Consider the following 17330-nt stretch of genomic DNA (forward strand, 5'->3'; position numbering starts at 1 on the left):
TCATAAGCCTTTCCAAATTTTCTATCACCAAAGGATTCATAGTAACACTTCGAATTAGGAAACGTAGCGATAAATCGAAGAATCGATTTTTCAACGGCATTATTCCCGCCAGTACTTCGAGACACATCGTATGTGTCGACTGCATACAACCCATGGCAATACGTAAACAACGATACTGTATTCGTTCTAGTTTAATCAAGTGGGTTTCCGCGGCGGACCCAAAGCGAAAGCTTCCGTATTCTATGACCGACAGTATCGTTGTTTGGTATAACCTGATGAGGTCCTGTGGATGAGCACCCCACCAGGTTCCAGTAATCGTTCGAAGAAAATTGATTCTTTTTTGGCATTTTTGTGTCAAGTACCTAATATGTTTTCCCCAGAGGCATTTAGAGTCGAACCAGACACCCAAATATTTAAAACTAAGAGATTGAGTTAGAGTTCTACCCATCATAAGGAGCTCTATTTGAGGAGGGGAATGCTTCCTTGAAAAAACTACTAACTCGGTTTTACTAGGCGAAAACTCGATGCCTAGGTTCCTGGCCCAATGTGATAAATTATTTAGAGTTTCTTGCAACGGAGGTTTAATTTGAGTGCCTTTTTTACCTGTGATATGAACAACACAGTCATCCGCAAGCTGTCTTAGCATGCAATTTTGTGCCATACAAGCATCGATTTCTCGGACATAAAAGTTGTATAGCAGGGGGCTTAAACATGAGCCTTGGGGTAGACCCATGTAACTAATTCGTTCAACTTTGGTTTCTCCATGACTAAAATGCATGATTTTTTCAGACAACAGGTTATATAGAAAATTATTCAATATTGGTGAAAGTCCGCAAGAGTTAAGATTACTAGAAAGCACTTCTATGGACACCGAATCGAATGCCCCTTTGATGTCCAGAAATACTGCCCCCATCTGCTCTTTTTGGGCAAACGCCAATTGAATGTCTGATGAAAGTAATGCTAGACAGTCGTTCGTACCCTTGCCTCTACGGAATCCAAATTGTGTACTTGATAACAGATTGTTTGATTCAACCCATTTATCCAGCCGAAAGAGAATCATTTTTTCGAGCAATTTCCGGAGACACGAGAGCATTGCAATCGGCCTATACGAGTTGTAATCAGAAACTGGTTTTCCCGGTTTTTGGATGGCGATGACTTTCACTTGTCTCCAGTCATGCGGGACAATGTTCATCTCTAAACATTTATTAAATAAATTCAACAAGCGTTTCTTAGCGGTATCTGGCAGATTCTTCAACAAGTTGAATTTGATTCTGTCCAGTCCGGGAGCAGAATTGTTACAAGACCAGAGCGCAAGTGAAAGTTCGACCATCGAGAATGGATCCTCCGTTTCGGAACTATTCTCTGTGTCGCGAAAGATTTTCTGAACTGGTACTGCGTCCGGACAGACCTTTTTCGCGAACTGTGTCAGCCATCGACTAGAGCTTTCCTCACTTTCGTTCGAAGGTGTGTGATTTCGCATGTTTCGTGCTGTTTTCCAAAGCGTGTGCAGAGACGTTTCTCTAGATAACCCATCCACGAATCGCCGCCAGTACCCACGTTTCTTGCCCCTGATCAAGTTCTTGAACTTGCGTTCCAAGGACAAGTAACGTTGGAACTTCTCTGGCAATCCGGTTCTGCGAAACTCAACAAACGCTTTGCACTTTTCAGCTCGCGCGCGCGTGCAATCTCCATCCCACCACGGAGTGGGAGGCCGTTTCTGTATCGTCGAGTTTTCATTCCGTCTGACCTGTGCCCCGATTGCACAGTCCACAATTGTCCCGGAAATAAAACTGTACTCTGCCTCCGGAGGCAGTTCGTCTGTTGAGTCGATGGCTTCAATGACACCCGATGCATACTTTTTCCAATCTATATTCTTAGTGAGGTCATAAGGAATATTGATCTCTTCGGGTGGACTACGACCACTGGTGATAGAAATATTGATAGGCAGATGATCGCTTCCCTGAGGGTCTTGGATTACCTTCCACGTATAATCCAAACTCAGAGAGGAAGAAGCTAATGAAAGGTCTAAAATACTATGCTGTGATTGGGATCCATTAATTCGAGTCACTTCCCCATTGTTTAAGACAGTCATGTTGAAGTCGTCGCACAGCTCATATATCATGTTAGCACGATCATCATCACGTGAGCTACCCCAGCCCACGCCATGGGAGTTGAAGTCTCCCAGAACTAGTCGGGGTTCTGGAAGAAGTGAAATAATATTCGCCAATTGGTTCCCGCTCACGCTTGAATTTGGCGGAATATATACCGAGGCTAGGCAAAGGTCTTGGCCTTTAATTCTAGCTTGGCAAGAAACGACTTCAATACCCGGTGATGGTTGATGTGAAATACGATAGAAAGAATGGCATTTCTTGATCCCCAAAAGAACGCCGCCCCCTCTTTGACCATCACGATCCAGGCGAATAATGTTGTGGCTGTGGAAGGAGAAATCTACGTTTGGAGAGAGCCAAGTTTCGCACAAGGCGAACACATCACAATTCAAATTGTGTACCAAAGCTTGAAAAGAGTCTAATTTTGGTAGAATACTTCTGCAGTTCCATTGTAATACAGAAACAATTTCTCTTCCCTCATTGAATGAATTAGCCATCAAAAGAAATTGTTTCTGAAATGAGGGTCATTGTGAGAGCTTTCTTTTTTAAAATTTCTCTCAAAAGGGGTACAAACATATTAATCATAGTCCTCCATCCTGCTGGTACACTGAAAAAGTCCAGGATGAACGCAACAATTTCCGAGAATTTCATCTTACCATCAGCCGAAAAACTGGGAAAACTATTCGACGATGGATCAGATGCAGTTTCTCTGGAAATTGTTGCATTCCTGTTAGCTACTGATGGGCCTGAATTCTGAAGGGAAGCCTGGGGTTTTGACTTCCCAGAAAGTGGAGGGAAGTCCTTCGGGGATGGATTAAAACCCGGAGGATTCTGAATAGGAGGGGAAGAATTACTATTTCCACTTTGAGGATTTCTTTTAGTTTTAATTTTGCTGGCAGCTAATAGGGGTTGTGTGTTAGTTGTGCGTTTCCTTTTTGGAGCCTGTGAAACTTTTTTATTGAAGGATGGCCCAGTTGATGTTCCTTCACATGGATCCTCCCCTTCGGACTCATTCTCACTAAGAAGGCCAAACTGGTTTTCTGAGACGATTGGCAAAGACTTTATCAGCATGTCTCTATAGGACTTTTTGACACGAGTTTTTAGAGAAGTCTTGATTTTTTCCCGGCGCGATATGTACTTCGGACACGCCGAGAGAGCATGAGATGCTTCCCCAGTGCAATACAAACACCTGTTTGCTGCTGGTGTTGTACACGAAGCTTCCTCATGCTTCTCCCCGCACTTAGAGCAGCGTGCCTGATTGCAACAGTAGGCGGCCGTATGATCCAACTGCTTGCACTTCTGGCAGAACATGACCGAAGGTACATAAAGTCTCACAGGTAGACGAACCTTCCCGATCGCAACGTAATCAGGAAGTGCAGTGCCGGAAAAGGTAACCCGAAAAGAGTTCGACAGGGAAAACGTTCGTTTTTCCCCCTCGTCAGATGCTGACTTTAGTTGACGCGCGTCCAACACCTTGATCGTGGGAAGAGCAGGGTCTTTGAATCGGCCAACCCCGGACTCCACCAGATCATCGACGGTCAAACCCTCTTCCGTTACCACTCCGTCGATTTCCACGTCACGAGCGGGAACGTAAACGCGGTACTCGATCGTAAACTTCGGGTCACAAGCAATGGCATTTGCTTCCTTCAAGCTACCAACAACAATGCGCATCTTGTGCGGTCTCATCGGCTGGTAGCTAATTACGGAAGGGTAAGATCGATCAAGGTCTCGGGCAATTGAAATCACATTGAGTGATTTCCCATTCGGTTTGGACCGGATGTAAACCACCCAAGGTCCCGTCGATTCAGGTTGGTAAACCCGACGACGAGGAGGAGCTTCAGGTTGTTTTGAAATATCTTCAAGTGGAGCATTAGCTTGGTTTGAATGAGATGTAGGAGATGCAGTATCATTCGTTGCCAGAGAGGAGGGGTTGCCAAACTTAAAGGGTAGCGAAAGTATTGGTTGGGGAGGGGAGGATGGGGAGTCTTCGGTATCCGAAATGTACATTGGTGGGTTAGGGGTATTTGAAGATGAATGTTCTTCAAAAGGGTTCTCCTCGGTACGACTTTCTTCTCGATATGGAGAATGCTCGCCTTCCTCGCTGTCTTCATCCATTTGTCGCTTACTTTCGACAAAACGGGAAAGGGCGGAGATAAAAACCTTGGACTATTAACCTACTTATATGAATTAGGCAGATTTTCTAATAAGTAAAATATTTAGCAGGGGAAAATTATTGAGAAAAAGAAGTATGTATGTATAAAAAAAAACAACAACGAGAAGAAAATTAAACTTTAAAAAGTGTGTAACAATCGAAAAAGAAAAAAAAAATAAACAGTAAAAAAAAATACTTAGCCGATTGGTAACCCTATACCAATCTGCAGTTGCTCGGTGCGAGCAAACGTGTGGCCTTTTGTTCTGGCTGGCTTCTATGTATGTAGCTGAAGCCGACCGCCTGTGGCTTTGTTCTGTGATGAAACCTCACTAGAATCACTCCGAAAACTATATTTTTCGTTTGGTTTATAGGATCCGAATAACCCGCGGCACTTAGTGAGAATATCACTTCCGTGTACACTGCCTGAACGGTATTCAAAACCGGAATCTTTCGGCGGACAAAGTTTGTTTTTGCACTGTTTCGCGTAAAGAGCAAGCGGAAAAAACACGACCGTTTACTTTGAGCGGCGGAGGTCGAATGGGGACTTAGTTATTCTAGCATTAAAAAGGGGCAAAAACCACTTCAGAATTATTCGCGCATTCTGAGTAACCATGACTCAGTTGTCGCGAAAAGGGCTGTTAGTCAGTTCTGAGTAAAGGCCGTTTAGTCAGAACTGAGTAGGTGCGGTTTTGGCGACAACTGAGTAACCGCCACTCTGAACTGAGTAGCTGAAAGTTAGCGAGCAAGTTGCCTAGTTTGGACTATATAGGCTTTAAACGCTTTAAACACAAATTCAAGAGGAGTAAAATTTTGTTTTGATTATTTTTTTTTTATTTAATATAAGTTTATTAGGCCTATTACTTAATACAAAGTTTATCTGGCCGATGGTCAATTTTATTACATCTGTTTTGATTATGTATGAGCCACTTAAGACATATGTTTTGAGAAAATCGATGTTAAAGTTCTGAATCCTTTTTCAATTCTCATTTTATGAATACTGATCTAATTTGTCTAAAAATGTGCAAGGCAACGTAAAATTGGACGCAGAACATGCTACTGTATTCGGAAATGGCATACTGGCACACTGACTCAAATCACCACCCACCGTACCTACTCGAAGAGCAAACAAACACGTTCTGCTGGACGCGCTGCTTGTGGTTCTAGAAATTCAGAAATGATTTTACGTTTATAATTTTCATATTTTTGTGAAGTCTCACAGCGTGAATCGTTGCGCCTCACTAGAATGAAGATTAAATTTGCTTTTCAATGAATATATTTTTGATTGGTCCAAACAAAGTAAAAGCACTGAAAATCCGGGTACAACCTGACGGTGGACCACAAAAACAGATGAAATTCCAATTTGTAAAAAAATCGCCAAAGTAGTCAACTTTGAAAAAATCCAATAAATTCAATTTTTGTTGCATCTAAAATCTTAAGACAACAAAATATTAGAATTAGAATAAAATTTTGTAGTCAATTTTTTTTTCAAAAACTCTACCATCGCTCAAACAGTTTTTACTAGCAATCGAATGAAAAGTAGGTTTTTCAGACAACTTTTTTTGAACTTTTTGTGACCTTTTCATTAAAAAAAATTTAAAAAAATCTTTCTTGGCTTCATGAAGAAAACATTAACTTCCGCTTTCATATGCATAAGGAAAATATTTTTTGGACGTGTAATATATGAACTACAGCAGTTTCCTGAGCAGGGGTGCCAGGTGGTTTCGTCAAAAATCAGGACAACGCGAAGTTAAAAATCAGGATTTTTCAGGACACCTCTGGATTCATGAAAATAATTAGGATTTCTGCTTAAATTGCATAAATAAAGGCGCAATACAGGTGCTGTAAACGCCTTGATTTATGCAACAACAGTATGCAGCTTGTTTGCTGGCATGTAGTTCATATCGAAAAACACCATTCAAATATCATCTGAATCGAAGATTACCATCTGTTAAATGGGTTTATCTATTTTATAACCTTTTTTTTTCGATTCTATCATAGTATAACTACAAATTCGACCATATTTAAGAATTTTTTATGAAAATCAGGACAAATCAGGACATTTTAGGGACAAACTTTCAAAAATCAGGACAACTCGACCGTTTTTGAAAAATCAGGACGGTCTCTCGAAAATCAGGACAAATCCTGATAAATCAGGACACCTGGCACCTCTGTTCCTGAGGCATGTTTTTTTTCGGATTTTTTTCTTTCATGCTGAATAATGAGAAAACTAATAGCTTAAGGCTGCTTAATTTCCAAATATTACTGAAAGATTATGTAAAACATCGCAGGAAAAGTACATGAACGTATAAATGATGCAAACCGAATTTTAAAATATTTACTAGTGTTGAAACGAAAGGAAATAAGAATGTAGAATTAAAAAACGACAACTGTAATAAAATTTAAAAAAAAAATATTCTGAATTTTTATTACCAAACTTATTTATATTACTATCAATTACCAATCATACCAAGAATAGTGCCGTTTAGATTATTTTTTGTCTTTTTACTATTCACGCTCGTTTTTATTTAACCATTTTTGGTTCAAAAATAACCATTTTATGGTTTTTGCCTCAAAACTACCATTATGGTTATTTTTTAAGAATTTTTGTGGCTTTAAAATTAACCATTGTTGAAGTTTTCGAGCAATAACCATAATATGGTTAAAAATTCGATGACAAAACCTTCGCCATTTTATTTTGAAGGAAGACAATGGCGAAGTTTTCAGTGGCACTTTTTTCTTGAATCCAATTTCATTCGCCGTTCGGATTCCACCGGATTTATATTTACCGGATTTCCTTCGACTAGACGATTAAACCATGTCCCCTCTGCTGGAAGGTAATTATAATTAATTGCTTATTAAATATTAAAAATATTCAAATTTGAAAACAATTTCCTTTGCAGGACAAACGAATCTTCCAAACACTTTCTCGTCGTCAGCTAGCAACAACGGGTTGGTGTTCCTGCTTGTGCTCAGGAAAACATTGTCGGAATAGAAATAGGAGCGGCCACTCATAGAAGAAAACTGGTAGCGATTCCTCCTCCATTAAGCCAATACGACACATCCCGACGCTAACCACCGGAAACCGCGATGACCAAAGTTTCCGGAACAAAGTTCATCGACAGCGGTGATTGAGCATCGCTGCGTCCCGGAGCGTGGAGAAGAGGAAGTTGAACGGAAAGCTATTGCGGTTCTGATAGAGTACGACGAAGACTTGGACTGTGAAGATCGTTTCTGTAGCAAATGATTGACTTCATGGGGTGCTTCCACTGGCTTGCCGGAAGGGTCATATGTTTTGTTTTATTATCGGCCTTTTCGGAACTTTTGCGACTATTCCTGCTAGCGAGTATCAAAAAGAAAAAAAATGAGAAAATGACAGGAAAAAAGCAGGAATCTGCGTTCAATTCAATGGTAAGTTTTATCTTATGTATTTTACTCTTAATCACAGGAAAATACTGATTCCGACTTTGCCGAGACTTTCTTGGCCGGATGTTGCCATATAAGCTGCATGTTGCAATATTAAGCTGCTATATAATCAGGAATGTTATCAAAGATCGGGGTTATTATTATTCGATTAAATACTTTCATGAAGATATTGCTACCAATTGGAATGGAATGGAATTTCTTCCGCGAAAATGGCATTGATTTCTATGCTATTTGAAGTCAGGCATAGAACATACTATAGACCCTTATCTCTCAACAGCATGTTCAACTTCGAACGTCAACATTTGGACTGCCAGTAATCAAAACAACTCTACGGCAAAAGCTGATCAAGCCGGATTCAGGATTTTGATGCTGTCCAATCGACCAGAGGGCGGAAATTGTAAAAATTCTTACTTCTACGGATTATTTTTTTCTGGGATTTTCATCCTGTTGGATGATTCATCGCTACACTTACTTCTACGGACAGATTTCAAGATGAAAAAATCTGACTGCGAGGATTGAAACCATATCTTCTCCCGAGAATGTCAGATTCGTTCTGGATCCGGTTCTCCCCGGCGAATGGGTAAGTGAAATTGGATTAGTTAAGTTTCAATAATATATTTATTTCGACTCCCCTACAGGGTTTGCTGCAATCTATGCCTGGCTACATTCGAGTTTTTTTTAATTTCCGGTGATTGCACTGAACAATCAGTAGTCTCTTCAGTTTGCTGCTTCGAAGATGACTTACCGTTGACTCCAAAAATCATTGCCGTATTCGATTACCCATCATCTACGGATCTCAATATATACCAAACGCGAAACGATTTTGAAATCCTCCTCATAAAATAATGCGACGTATTCTGTAGCAGGAGATCGGTCCACAGCGATCCCAGACGGTGGATGGTCTCGTCAATATCGAACTGATCGGTTGGGTTCGGATGGGCACAACAGTGGCGACCAATGGAAAACATTGTGAGTAGTGTTCCTCCCCATAAATACGGCAATCAATAAAAATGTACGCAAATAAATAAGCTGCTCTCAAACCCACATTTTCCTTTTTTTAGTTGAAAACATCTCAATTCTAGTATTTTGAAGAAAGAAAATACCTGTTTCCCTTCCATTCTGCGATATGGTTAAAAATTAACCTTTTTTCAACTTCTCCGCAATAATTTCTTGCGGTTAAAAAGTAACCATATTTCCACTTCTCAAGAGAAGTCAAAAAATGACTTCTATGGAAGAAACCAAAAAATCACTTAACGCGGAAAGGTGTGAAAATGGTTACTTTTTAACGATAATTGGTTAATTTATTTCGAGCGTGTTGTTTAAAGATACGTTTATATCGTCATCATTTTCTAAAAAGAACACAAAGTAAAGATTACACGTATCATATGACCCGGGCCAAGGCGGGTAAAGCTAGGTGTGTTCTTATCAGGGGTGCCAGGTGGTTTCGTCAAAAATCAGGACAACGCGAAGTTAAAAATCAGGATTTTTCAGGACACCTCTGGATTCATGAAAATAATTAGGATTTCTGCTTAAATTGCATAAATAAAGGCGCAATACAGGTGCTGTAAACGCCTTGATTTATGCAACAACAGTATGCAGCTTGTTTGCTGGCATGTAGTTCATATCGAAAAACACCATTCAAATATCATCTGAATCGAAGATTACCATCTGTTAAATGGGTTTATCTATTTTATAACCTTTTTTTTTCGATTCTATCATAGTATAACTACAAATTCGACCATATTTAAGAATTTTTTATGAAAATCAGGACAAATCAGGACATTTTAGGGACAAACTTTCAAAAATCAGGACAACTCGACCGTTTTTGAAAAATCAGGACGGTCTCTCGAAAATCAGGACAAATCCTGATAAATCAGGACACCTGGCACCTCTGTTCCTGAGGCATGTTTTTTTTCGGATTTTTTTCTTTCATGCTGAATAATGAGAAAACTAATAGCTTAAGGCTGCTTAATTTCCAAATATTACTGAAAGATTATGTAAAACATCGCAGGAAAAGTACATGAACGTATAAATGATGCAAACCGAATTTTAAAATATTTACTAGTGTTGAAACGAAAGGAAATAAGAATGTAGAATTAAAAAACGACAACTGTAATAAAATTTAAAAAAAAAATATTCTGAATTTTTATTACCAAACTTATTTATATTAGCTCTGTTCAACAGCCAATTGAAATCGGTTTCAATCGATTTCGATTGGTAAATTGTTGTTCACTCAGCCAATGTTGTGATCGAAACTAATCCAATTGACGTTCAATGAAGCCAATCGAAGTCGATCGAAACCAATCGAAATCGATCAAGCCCGAGAGCAGGATTCGTTTCTATCGGTTTCTATCGCACTAACACAAGGGCAGTTGTTTACTGTCAAAAAACAGCTGATCTGGTTTGTTTTTAACTTTTGATACAGTAAACAGTGCAGTGCAAGTGAAAGAGAAGCCAATCGGTGCAGCGTCAGTGGTGCGTGCCAGTGAGTGTTAGTGGTGTGGTATCATTCGGTTCGGTGTACTCTGTCGGGTGCTAAGTCGGTGGCCGGTGGTGCTGTGCCAGTCGTGCTGTACAGGTGGTGTTCGCGTTGGAATGGTGCTATTGAAAGGGGTGTCGATCTATGTGGAGTCGGCAGTGCTGTGCCAGAGGTTCTGTGTCAGTGGTGTAGTTTTGGGAGCATTTTTCAGTGAAGTTGCGGTCCGAAGCAAAAGAAACTTAAACAATAAGGATAAAATAAAATATTTGATAAAAATTTTGAACTATAGAAGAAATTTATTTATGATCTTAATATTCCCATGGGTTAAGGTGACACGGAAGGAACGATATTTGCGTTCTTCTTCTTCTGAGCGTTATGTTTTCCAGCTAGAATTAATCTGCCAGGGTCGAGCTTTCTGTGTACAGTATACTGAATTATGGAGGTGCACATTCTTGAGTACCGTAAATGAAAAATAATCAGTGAACCACAAAATAACATATTTTGTTGAATTTTAAAAGGCTGCAACTATTGTTCACGAAATTTTCGATACTTTTCTTGCTTTTTCATAAAAAAAACTCATAATAAAACCAACATTAATAATTTTAATAGTCATTTTTCATAACAATTCAATTTGATTAAATGAACTTTCATTTGTTTTAAAGCGTATACAACACACTTGTTTAATTGTTTATTGGTTGTATATAATGAAAATTAATGTTAAAAGAATATAAAATAAATTTTTTTTTTCAAGAAGATTGCTGTTTGTGTTCCACCGGGGTCCTTAAGAAAACATGATATATGACTTAAACACTGAATGCTGTTTTTGAGTTTTGTCGCCATTTGGTGGATATTTAACAGCAATGATCGGTCTATCCGATCGTACTCCACAGTCACAGCTTCGACATGTGCTAAGATCCCACTCGCTAAACAACCGTATTTTCCGCTGCATGCCATCGAATTGAATCTGCACTCAGTCAAACGAAGGTGATCCGCGGGCCTGTTGTGAGTTTCCAGTAAGTGCCGGTGTTCTAGTTAGGGACCTAAACAAAAAAAAACCACTTTTTCTTATAATCTGCTGAAAAACATCACACAATACTAACCTTTTTCGCTTTTGAACTTCAGGTGCCTCTGGAACACTTCCTTCACCGGAACATACTAAAAATTCACGTAAGTTGCACTTGATGTTCACCAAGCAAAAATTCCTATTAGGGGAGTGTTTACCTATTTTATTCGTACAATTTACGTGAAAATCAATTGGATAAAAATTATGTAGTTTTTCACGTAGCAGCTATGTGCAAATTATTTTGGGTGTGAGTACACTTCCTTCAGTTCCGGAATCCGGAATCGTTTTTTCTGCCTACCCTCTTGTTTTGGCAGCTCATCTATCTTGGCGGAAACCTTATCTTCAGGCTTTGGATGAGGAACGCGCAGGTAGACAACGAAAGAATTCATGTGTTCTGGACATCGTTTTTATACTAAAAAAAAAAGATAAAATAGCCGTTAGTTAGGAATCCGATGAACGAGTTACAGATTGATCCGATTTTCAATGCCTATCAATTGCTTGGTCACTTTCTAATTGAAGAACAAATTTATGAGATTTACTTACCAAGTTTTTCCCGATGCTTTGTTGGTATCTATTTTATAAACAAGGAGGAAAAACGGCTGCTTTTTTATAAGTTAAGAATCCTGAAACCTCGAAGCGCACAGCTGCAGTATTTCTTATTCATAAATAAGAAAATGACAGATGGCAACAAACACAGCGTTTTAGTATTAGTGTCTGGCTGTTCATTCAGCAGCCTGATAGAAATCGATCGAAGTCAATTGGAAAAACAGCTGATCAACTGTCAATCCATTTCAATTGATTTCGATTGAGTTTTGTTGAACACACCTATTACTATCAATTACCAATCATACCAAGAATAGTGCCGTTTAGATTATTTTTTGTCTTTTTACTATTCACGCTCGTTTTTATTTAACCATTTTTGGTTCAAAAATAACCATTTTATGGTTTTTGCCTCAAAACTACCATTATGGTTATTTTTTAAGAATTTTTGTGGCTTTAAAATTAACCATTGTTGAAGTTTTCGAGCAATAACCATAATATGGTTAAAAATTCGATGACAAAACCTTCGCCATTTTATTTTGAAGGAAGACAATGGCGAAGTTTTCAGTGGCACTTTTTTCTTGAATCCAATTTCATTCGCCGTTCGGATTCCACCGGATTTATATTTACCGGATTTCCTTCGACTAGACGATTAAACCATGTCCCCTCTGCTGGAAGGTAATTATAATTAATTGCTTATTAAATATTAAAAATATTCAAATTTGAAAACAATTTCCTTTGCAGGACAAACGAATCTTCCAAACACTTTCTCGTCGTCAGCTAGCAACAACGGGTTGGTGTTCCTGCTTGTGCTCAGGAAAACATTGTCGGAATAGAAATAGGAGCGGCCACTCATAGAAGAAAACTGGTAGCGATTCCTCCTCCATTAAGCCAATACGACACATCCCGACGCTAACCACCGGAAACCGCGATGACCAAAGTTTCCGGAACAAAGTTCATCGACAGCGGTGATTGAGCATCGCTGCGTCCCGGAGCGTGGAGAAGAGGAAGTTGAACGGAAAGCTATTGCGGTTCTGATAGAGTACGACGAAGACTTGGACTGTGAAGATCGTTTCTGTAGCAAATGATTGACTTCATGGGGTGCTTCCACTGGCTTGCCGGAAGGGTCATATGTTTTGTTTTATTATCGGCCTTTTCGGAACTTTTGCGACTATTCCTGCTAGCGAGTATCAAAAAGAAAAAAAAATGAGAAAATGACAGGAAAAAAGCAGGAATCTGCGTTCAATTCAATGGTAAGTTTTATCTTATGTATTTTACTCTTAATCACAGGAAAATACTGATTCCGACTTTGCCGAGACTTTCTTGGCCGGATGTTGCCATATAAGCTGCATGTTGCAATATTAAGCTGCTATATAATCAGGAATGTTATCAAAGATCGGGGTTATTATTATTCGATTAAATACTTTCATGAAGATATTGCTACCAATTGGAATGGAATGGAATTTCTTCCGCGAAAATGGCATTGATTTCTATGCTATTTGAAGTCAGGCATAGAACATACTATAGACCCTTATCTCTCAACAGCATGTTCAACTTCGAACGTCAACATTTGGACTGCCAGTAATCAAAACAACTCTACGGCAAAAGCTGATCAAGCCGGATTCAGGATTTTGATGCTGTCCAATCGACCAGAGGGCGGAAATTGTAAAAATTCTTACTTCTACGGATTATTTTTTTCTGGGATTTTCATCCTGTTGGATGATTCATCGCTACACTTACTTCTACGGACAGATTTCAAGATGAAAAAATCTGACTGCGAGGATTGAAACCATATCTTCTCCCGAGAATGTCAGATTCGTTCTGGATCCGGTTCTCCCCGGCGAATGGGTAAGTGAAATTGGATTAGTTAAGTTTCAATAATATATTTATTTCGACTCCCCTACAGGGTTTGCTGCAATCTATGCCTGGCTACATTCGAGTTTTTTTTAATTTCCGGTGATTGCACTGAACAATCAGTAGTCTCTTCAGTTTGCTGCTTCGAAGATGACTTACCGTTGACTCCAAAAATCATTGCCGTATTCGATTACCCATCATCTACGGATCTCAATATATACCAAACGCGAAACGATTTTGAAATCCTCCTCATAAAATAATGCGACGTATTCTGTAGCAGGAGATCGGTCCACAGCGATCCCAGACGGTGGATGGTCTCGTCAATATCGAACTGATCGGTTGGGTTCGGATGGGCACAACAGTGGCGACCAATGGAAAACATTGTGAGTAGTGTTCCTCCCCATAAATACGGCAATCAATAAAAATGTACGCAAATAAATAAGCTGCTCTCAAACCCACATTTTCCTTTTTTTAGTTGAAAACATCTCAATTCTAGTATTTTGAAGAAAGAAAATACCTGTTTCCCTTCCATTCTGCGATATGGTTAAAAATTAACCTTTTTTCAACTTCTCCGCAATAATTTCTTGCGGTTAAAAAGTAACCATATTTCCACTTCTCAAGAGAAGTCAAAAAATGACTTCTATGGAAGAAACCAAAAAATCACTTAACGCGGAAAGGTGTGAAAATGGTTACTTTTTAACGATAATTGGTTAATTTATTTCGAGCGTGTTGTTTAAAGATACGTTTATATCGTCATCATTTTCTAAAAAGAACACAAAGTAAAGATTACACGTATCATATGACCCGGGCCAAGGCGGGTAAAGCTAGGTGTGTTCTTATACCAATGCACGGAATCGTCCATCTTGTGACCCTTGTGACCAGGGGTGCCAGGTGGTTTCGTCAAAAATCAGGACAACGCGAAGTTAAAAATCAGGATTTTTCAGGACACCTCTGGATTCATGAAAATAATTAGGATTTCTGCTTAAATTGCATAAATAAAGGCGCAATACAGGTGCTGTAAACGCCTTGATTTATGCAACAACAGTATGCAGCTTGTTTGCTGGCATGTAGTTCATATCGAAAAACACCATTCAAATATCATCTGAATCGAAGATTACCATCTGTTAAATGGGTTTATCTATTTTATAACCTTTTTTTTTCGATTCTATCATAGTATAACTACAAATTCGACCATATTTAAGAATTTTTTATGAAAATCAGGACAAATCAGGACATTTTAGGGACAAACTTTCAAAAATCAGGACAACTCGACCGTTTTTGAAAAATCAGGACGGTCTCTCGAAAATCAGGACAAATCCTGATAAATCAGGACACCTGGCACCTCTGTTCCTGAGGCATGTTTTTTTTCGGATTTTTTTCTTTCATGCTGAATAATGAGAAAACTAATAGCTTAAGGCTGCTTAATTTCCAAATATTACTGAAAGATTATGTAAAACATCGCAGGAAAAGTACATGAACGTATAAATGATGCAAACCGAATTTTAAAATATTTACTAGTGTTGAAACGAAAGGAAATAAGAATGTAGAATTAAAAAACGACAACTGTAATAAAATTTAAAAAAAAAATATTCTGAATTTTTATTACCAAACTTATTTATATTACTATCAATTACCAATCATACCAAGAATAGTGCCGTTTAGATTATTTTTTGTCTTTTTACTATTCACGCTCGTTTTTATTTAACCATTTTTGGTTCAAAAATAACCATTTTATGGTTTTTGCCTCAAAACTACCATTATGGTTATTTTTTAAGAATTTTTGTGGCTTTAAAATTAACCATTGTTGAAGTTTTCGAGCAATAACCATAATATGGTTAAAAATTCGATGACAAAACCTTCGCCATTTTATTTTGAAGGAAGACAATGGCGAAGTTTTCAGTGGCACTTTTTTCTTGAATCCAATTTCATTCGCCGTTCGGATTCCACCGGATTTATATTTACCGGATTTCCTTCGACTAGACGATTAAACCATGTCCCCTCTGCTGGAAGGTAATTATAATTAATTGCTTATTAAATATTAAAAATATTCAAATTTGAAAACAATTTCCTTTGCAGGACAAACGAATCTTCCAAACACTTTCTCGTCGTCAGCTAGCAACAACGGGTTGGTGTTCCTGCTTGTGCTCAGGAAAACATTGTCGGAATAGAAATAGGAGCGGCCACTCATAGAAGAAAACTGGTAGCGATTCCTCCTCCATTAAGCCAATACGACACATCCCGACGCTAACCACCGGAAACCGCGATGACCAAAGTTTCCGGAACAAAGTTCATCGACAGCGGTGATTGAGCATCGCTGCGTCCCGGAGCGTGGAGAAGAGGAAGTTGAACGGAAAGCTATTGCGGTTCTGATAGAGTACGACGAAGACTTGGACTGTGAAGATCGTTTCTGTAGCAAATGATTGACTTCATGGGGTGCTTCCACTGGCTTGCCGGAAGGGTCATATGTTTTGTTTTATTATCGGCCTTTTCGGAACTTTTGCGACTATTCCTGCTAGCGAGTATCAAAAAGAAAAAAAATGAGAAAATGACAGGAAAAAAGCAGGAATCTGCGTTCAATTCAATGGTAAGTTTTATCTTATGTATTTTACTCTTAATCACAGGAAAATACTGATTCCGACTTTGCCGAGACTTTCTTGGCCGGATGTTGCCATATAAGCTGCATGTTGCAATATTAAGCTGCTATATAATCAGGAATGTTATCAAAGATCGGGGTTATTATTATTCGATTAAATACTTTCATGAAGATATTGCTACCAATTGGAATGGAATGGAATTTCTTCCGCGAAAATGGCATTGATTTCTATGCTATTTGAAGTCAGGCATAGAACATACTATAGACCCTTATCTCTCAACAGCATGTTCAACTTCGAACGTCAACATTTGGACTGCCAGTAATCAAAACAACTCTACGGCAAAAGCTGATCAAGCCGGATTCAGGATTTTGATGCTGTCCAATCGACCAGAGGGCGGAAATTGTAAAAATTCTTACTTCTACGGATTATTTTTTTCTGGGATTTTCATCCTGTTGGATGATTCATCGCTACACTTACTTCTACGGACAGATTTCAAGATGAAAAAATCTGACTGCGAGGATTGAAACCATATCTTCTCCCGAGAATGTCAGATTCGTTCTGGATCCGGTTCTCCCCGGCGAATGGGTAAGTGAAATTGGATTAGTTAAGTTTCAATAATATATTTATTTCGACTCCCCTACAGGGTTTGCTGCAATCTATGCCTGGCTACATTCGAGTTTTTTTTAATTTCCGGTGATTGCACTGAACAATCAGTAGTCTCTTCAGTTTGCTGCTTCGAAGATGACTTACCGTTGACTCCAAAAATCATTGCCGTATTCGATTACCCATCATCTACGGATCTCAATATATACCAAACGCGAAACGATTTTGAAATCCTCCTCATAAAATAATGCGACGTATTCTGTAGCAGGAGATCGGTCCACAGCGATCCCAGACGGTGGATGGTCTCGTCAATATCGAACTGATCGGTTGGGTTCGGATGGGCACAACAGTGGCGACCAATGGAAAACATTGTGAGTAGTGTTCCTCCCCATAAATACGGCAATCAATAAAAATGTACGCAAATAAATAAGCTGCTCTCAAACCCACATTTTCCTTTTTTTAGTTGAAAACATCTCAATTCTAGTATTTTGAAGAAAGAAAATACCTGTTTCCC

The 17330-nt window shown here is 38.9% G+C and overlaps 4 long non-coding RNA genes across 4 annotated transcripts; 3 read left to right on the forward strand and 1 right to left on the reverse strand.

Moving 5' to 3' along the window:
• Positions 1-6962: 6962 nt before the first annotated feature.
• On the forward strand, positions 6963-8718 carry LOC129740395 (uncharacterized). Its single transcript, XR_008736228.1, has 4 exons — positions 6963-7094; positions 7161-7668; positions 7961-8263; positions 8322-8718. It is a non-coding gene; the product is annotated as an uncharacterized LOC129740395 (long non-coding RNA).
• Positions 8719-10826: 2108 nt separating this feature from the next.
• On the reverse strand, positions 10827-12023 carry LOC129739523 (uncharacterized). Its single transcript, XR_008735886.1, has 3 exons — positions 11769-12023; positions 11263-11637; positions 10827-11202 (listed from the first exon to the last, which is right to left on the reverse strand). It is a non-coding gene; the product is annotated as an uncharacterized LOC129739523 (long non-coding RNA).
• A 288-nt stretch (positions 12024-12311) lies between these two features.
• On the forward strand, positions 12312-14068 carry LOC129740397 (uncharacterized). Its single transcript, XR_008736229.1, has 4 exons — positions 12312-12443; positions 12510-13018; positions 13311-13613; positions 13672-14068. It is a non-coding gene; the product is annotated as an uncharacterized LOC129740397 (long non-coding RNA).
• Positions 14069-15497: 1429 nt separating this feature from the next.
• On the forward strand, positions 15498-17253 carry LOC129740394 (uncharacterized). The gene is made up of 4 exons (XR_008736227.1): positions 15498-15629; positions 15696-16203; positions 16496-16798; positions 16857-17253. It is a non-coding gene; the product is annotated as an uncharacterized LOC129740394 (long non-coding RNA).
• Positions 17254-17330: the final 77 nt, after the last annotated feature.

This window comes from Uranotaenia lowii, chromosome 1 (genome assembly GCF_029784155.1).
Source record: "Uranotaenia lowii strain MFRU-FL chromosome 1, ASM2978415v1, whole genome shotgun sequence".
NCBI lineage: Eukaryota > Metazoa > Arthropoda > Insecta > Diptera > Culicidae > Uranotaenia > Uranotaenia lowii.